Raw genomic sequence first — 5858 nt, 5'->3', positions numbered from 1 at the left:
GCACCTAAACTGGAAAACTAAGTTTTCAGCACCCAGTGAGGACTGAGCCGCTATAACACATACCAAGGAGCACTGAACTCCCAGCACCCACACATAGGGTGACTGAGTCCCCAGAACCAGGAGATGAAGACTGAGCCTTATGCACCCACAAACATAAGTCCAGAATAGCCAGCACTCAGGAGACGCGGACTGAGCCCCCAGCACCCAGAGACGGGAATACAGAATAACTCCCCTAACTGGAGAGTATTTTACCCCAGCACCTATGTTAACTAATACAAAACACCCAGTGCTCAGACGAAAGGACTGAGCTTCCAGCACCCAAAAATAGGGATACTGAGTTCCCAGCACCCAAAGAGGAGGTGAGCCCCCAGCATCAACAGGGAGAAGGACTTAGCCCCCAGAACCCTAGGAGGAGCACCTCCAGAGAAATACAGATCCCAGCACCCATGGCATAAGGATGTAGTCCCAGCACCCAGAATGGTACTTGAGCCTTCAGCATCCACACTGGAAAAGTCTGAGACCTCAGCACCTAGAGAGGGTAATTCAGAACACCCAGTATGCTCGCATAGGGAGCCTGAGCACCCGGGACCTAGACAGGAGGGCTGAGACCCACATTAATAAAGAATACCCAGTGCTCAGTCAGGAGGACTGAATCCTCAGCACCCACAAAAAGAAGTCTGTGGGCATCCCGGAAATGCCGTTTCCAGGCCTCCCTGGTGGGGGAAGCAGGCTTGAAACAGCCCAGTAGGGCAGAAGGCCCCACTTGGATCTCTCCTTCCCCGCAACCCCATCCTCGGCCATGCCCCTGCAGCAGCTCCTCTCCAGAAACCGTCCCGCCCGTAAAAACAATTACTAGGATGCCCCCGTATCGTGAGCAGAAAAGGAGGTAGACAAGGGGGGACCCTGAAACTGTCGCTATCTTCCGCTGCAAATCTCTTCCAATCGTTCTAGACACACTGGGGACAAGGAATAGATGGAAAGGGGCGAATCCCAAAATATCCGTTTTCAGGATGCCTGGGCGGGTAGGGGAAGGTTGGGGAGCCTTGAAACCGCTCCCAGCGACCCCCGATCATTCAGTCTCAGGGTCCCCCTCACACTCCACACCACACCCCAAGGGTTAATAGAAGAATGCGCAAGGGCGGGATGTCAGTTGTGATGAATTCCCTTCTGTCACTACCTCTCGCTGAACCCCGTCAACCCAGGAGGCCACGCCCTTCCCTTTGGGGGAATCCCCACAGACACCGTCCCTCCCTCACCCACGCCCAAGATGCAGAAAAACAAATGAAAAAATAAAACGGAAGAATAAGTCTCACCCGATCCCTGACCACCATCCCCAGACCCCGAGACCCCTACCCCGCCCACCTGACACCCATCCTCGCCTACGTGTCTCCCAGGCAAACCCAACACATGCCTGAGATTGAGAAACAAATTAAAAGATAATATTGATAATAATCTCACCTGGCTCCACGTGCTCGCCCCAAATGACCCCCCTGATTCTGGCCTCACCCTGGCCCCCTTCTGATTCTCTGAGCAACAGAAGCAGGAGCAGCAGGAGCACGGGGCTACAGGCGCCATGGCTGGGTGGGCGGAGGGAGGGAGGGAAGGAGAGGGGAAAGGGTGTGGTCGGGAGGAAAGTAGGGGGACTGAGGCCACATCCACTGCAGGAGGTGGACCTGAGGCCATGCCTCCCCCCAGAGGAGGGTACAGGACTTGGAGTAACTGAGCAGACACTGGGGCCACGCCCACCTAGGGAGGCCACGCCCACCACGTAGGGAGTGTTGAGGGGGAGGTGAGGAAAAGCCTACACTGCTAGAACCTACCAAAAATATCATTAAAAATGAAAATAAATATAGCGAGGGAGGAGGGGACGGGACCTGGAGCAACTGAGGGGTCACTAGACTACGCCCATCCCGGAGAGACAGGGCCACAAGGGAAGGGAGGGTTGAGGAGTAGCAGAGGCCAAGCCTACCGCGGGGAACCCGCCAAAAACACCATCATTAATAATGAAAGAAAATATACCGAGAGAGGACGGTCCTGGGACTGGAATAACGGGGGAGGAGGGTCACACACAACAATGCCCACCCAGGGAAAGGGGTTGGTGGAGAGCCAAGGACACGCCCACAAAGCGGACCGCCAAAAATATCAATAATGTAGGTAAATACAGTGGGAAAGGAGGGGATGGGCTAAGGCAGGAGAGGAACCCCAAGGCAATTTCCAGCAGTGGAGGGACCACACCCATCATAAGAGAGGCCAAGTTCACTGCAGAGAACCAGCAAAAATATTATCATTAATACCAAAAGTAATTATATCGAGGGAAGAGGGGTCGCGGCCTGGAGTAACGGAGGGCACAAGGTCCACCCGGAGAGGCGACGCCCAAACTGTAATGGCCACATCTACACTAGAGAGACCACTCGCATTAATCAGCCGTAAAAATAAAGAAAAAATAAATTCTGTTAATGTAGAAAATATGGGTGGAAAGTGGGTGGGACTGGTAGGGGCATGGGCATGATAAACTGATGAGCGTGGCCTTCTGGAGCTGAGCGAGGCCTTGCCTCTCACAGAGTGGACACGCCCAGAGGGCGGTGAAGCCGTGAGCTGTCAAAAGTGTCACAGGCTGTTGCAGAAGCACTTGGATGGGCGAAGCTAATTGCAAAAATCACGCCCACCCCACAAAGGCAGGAACCGGAGACCGGAAGGCCAACGAGGAGCCACGCCCACAGGAGAGCAAAGGACCCTGAGTTGCAGTGTGGTGATTAGGGCCAGGAGGGCGGGGATTCGAGCACGAACCCCACGACAATGGACAACAATGGGTAGACAAGAGAGGAGAGCGGCACCGTACCCTATGATGTCACAGACCCTCAACTCCGCCCCTGGAACGTTAAAAGCCTCAGCTCTACCCACGCCAGGTGGTGACTGATACCGGAAGACCCGTCCCCTGAACCTTGACGGACATCCATAGGCCCAACCTCCTGGCTCCGTGACTGACAAAGGAAGAACAAACACAGGAACGTGACTGACACCGGAAGACCCGCCCCCACCCCCCTGCTCCCTCGCCAGAGTCCCCGCCTACCGCTCAGTGTTGCCGCCACGTCCAGCCTTATCTGGTGGGTGGGAGGGGCCCACGCAGGGAAATAGCGAGGTCCGGGCTGGGAGAGGGCGGGGCGGGTTACCGTGATGCCCCCGGCGGCCCGCAGCGGCCATGCAGTCGCTCGTTTCGCCCGTGACTAAGGCCGTGCTGGTGGCGCTCTTCATCTTCGCTATCCTCCTCATCCTCTACGTCATCTTGTGGTACATCTGCCGCGACGTGGACTGCGACCACGGCCTGTGACGTCATGCCTCCAAAGACACGCCCACCATAGAATGCCCGACACCACCTTGAGGGATGCGGAGAACGCCTAGGGTCACCTTGCGGTGAGGACAGCCACTGGGTCGGTGAGGGTGAGGGGTGGATGCAGGTGCCTTCCGGTTTAGCCGGGTCGCGGAGCTATGACTTCCGGTTTATCACTGTTTCTGGACCCGATCACTTCCTTTTTAATGGGAATTCACGAAGCCAGGAACTTAGGTTTAAGGTGGAGGGTCTAGGGAACCGGTCATTTCTGGTTTATACAGGTCAAGGGAGCCAGGTACATCTGTGTTTTTCCTGATCCCGACAATAGGGAAGCGGCGGAGTGGGTGTTGAGATTGTGCCAACTGGGTGGGGCTGAAATAGGTGGTCGTGACGTCACGCAGTTTGAAATTTTTATTCAAATTATTTAATTCATTAATTCACTAATAAAATTAATGTAGAAATTAATAAATTAATGATTTATTTTTTAATTTATTACTTATTAATAGCTTATTTTAGTTGATTAATAAAGCAAGTTAATATCTTATATATAAATTTAATTTTTAGTTATAAGTTTGTTTTAATTAATATTTTGTATTTGTAACTTAATTTGGTATTTATTAATTTAATTCATTATCAGTTAATGAAATTTATTACATTTTAATTTTTTTAATGTTTTTATTTTTGAGACAGGGTTTCTCTGTGTAGCCTTGGCTGTACTGGACTTACTGAGTAGATTAGACTAGTCTCGAACCCAAGAGATCCACTTGCCTCTGCCTCCCAGAGTAATAGGATTACCGGTGTGTGGCACCGTGTCCGGCATATTTTAATCATTTTAATTTTAATATTTTTTTGTCTTACCCTTTTCCGCTTATGGTCCAGGCTCTGGGGCTTCGTGTCTGCTGGGTGGGGGGCGGAGCCCGAGGCTGGTGTCCCCGCCCCCCACGCTGCGTGATGAAGTTGTTGAGTGATGAGATTGCAGTCAGCCCAAGGATGGAGTGTTCACCATTGCCTCACAAACCATGAGCCCCTCTCCTGTGGGTGGGCGGGGCTCTCCGGTTGATGACGTCGCTGCTGCCCCATCCCCGCCACAATGCCTCACCTAGGGGCGCTGCAACCCATGAAGCTGACGCTGATGATGACCTTACATCGCGCCGGTAACACCCCATCCCTTGCCCTGAAACAGGAAGTGGGTAGGCAGAAGCCAGCCCCGCCCCCGTGGCCTGTCCTTGAGTCTGTCGTCTGTCCAGTGTTTTTGTTTCCACCACCGCCATTTTGTAACATGTCTGGTCTGTGCTAATGTCCCTGTGACGTTGCCTGTGATGTCAGCACCTGCGGGGTAGGGATCTCAGCCCCATCCACTTCCCATCAGCCCCTCACCCCATACCACACAGAAATAAAAATAAAATATTTTTGACATCTGCTTCCAGATTACAGCCGTGGGGTTGGTGTCTTGGCTGAGGAGTTAGGGCTGTGGGGTTCACACCTGTGGGGTCAGAAGTCACAGTATTGGAATCAGATGTCACGGCTGTGAAGATGGGTTAACGGCTGTAGGGTTGGGGGTAATGAATGTGGAGTCGGGGACACGGCTGAGGGTTCAGAGGTCACGGCTGTGAAATAGGGGGATAAAACTGGGGTCCGGGGTCACTGCTTTGATATCGGGATTCAGAATTGGGGTGGGACCAGGCATGTGGACATACATTAATGGCAAGACTGACAGTACTGGCATCATGGCCACGGTGGGCAGGGTCGTTAATGTCCGTGGTGAGAGGGCCCCCGACAGCGATTGAGGGTCATGACCCGGCTTGGCAAGGTCGATCGGAAATGACAGTCTTAGCGCCTGTGAGGTGGGCAGGGCCGAGTGGGATGATAGTAATGGCAGGGGTGGGCGGAGCCGAGAAAACATGGCGCTGCGCGCTCTTCGGGCCACAGTCGGCGTCTATGCTGTGAACATGGCCGTGGTGGTGATGCCGCTGCTGCGGTGGATTCCAGCGACCCGGTGAGTCACTTGGAATGGTGGTAGGGTGGCAGGGACCCAAGGGTACCCTGCAAACGGAAGCCGGTCGGCGTCAGTCCTGCCAACACCGTTAACTGGAAGTCAAAGCCGGATACCAGAGTTCGGGGCCCGGCTTTCCGCTCGAGGTCGCTGAGGTCCGAGTGGGTCGCTTGGGGGAGGCCCCGTTTCCCGCCGTGATTTCCACTTCTGGGAAATCAACTAAAAGAGGCAGTTCCGGGGTCTAAGAGAAACCAGAAGCTGGAAGTCTAACGCGCGCATCAGCGTTTGGGGCCTTTCCAAAGTTACTCGCGGAAGTTCGTGGGGTCGGAGGGGGTCGTATGCGGAACTCCGTACCTCACAGGGACGCCCAGTGAGAACAAAGACCCTGAAAACGGGATTTTATGAGATCTAAATCAAAACAGAAGCCGGAAGTGTTACCGGTGTACCGGCATTGGGGGCATTGTCCGGGTTCTACGCGTGTCCTCGGGTTCCTTGGGGTGGAGACACAGTGCCCAGCACAGACTTCTGATGAGGGAA

General features: G+C 53.8%; 1 long non-coding RNA gene across 1 annotated transcript; it reads left to right on the top strand.

Annotated features, from left to right (window-relative positions):
- The first annotated feature begins 3053 nt into the window (after positions 1-3053).
- Positions 3054-4759, top strand: LOC132651591 (uncharacterized). Its single transcript, XR_009589177.1, has 2 exons — positions 3054-3411; positions 4208-4759. It is a non-coding gene; the product is annotated as an uncharacterized LOC132651591 (long non-coding RNA).
- The last annotated feature ends 1099 nt before the right edge of the window (positions 4760-5858 follow it).

Source organism: Meriones unguiculatus (assembly GCF_030254825.1).
Source record: "Meriones unguiculatus strain TT.TT164.6M chromosome Y unlocalized genomic scaffold, Bangor_MerUng_6.1 ChrY_unordered_Scaffold_23, whole genome shotgun sequence".
NCBI lineage: Eukaryota > Metazoa > Chordata > Mammalia > Rodentia > Muridae > Meriones > Meriones unguiculatus.
This window is presented reverse-complemented; position numbering and strand designations above follow the sequence as displayed.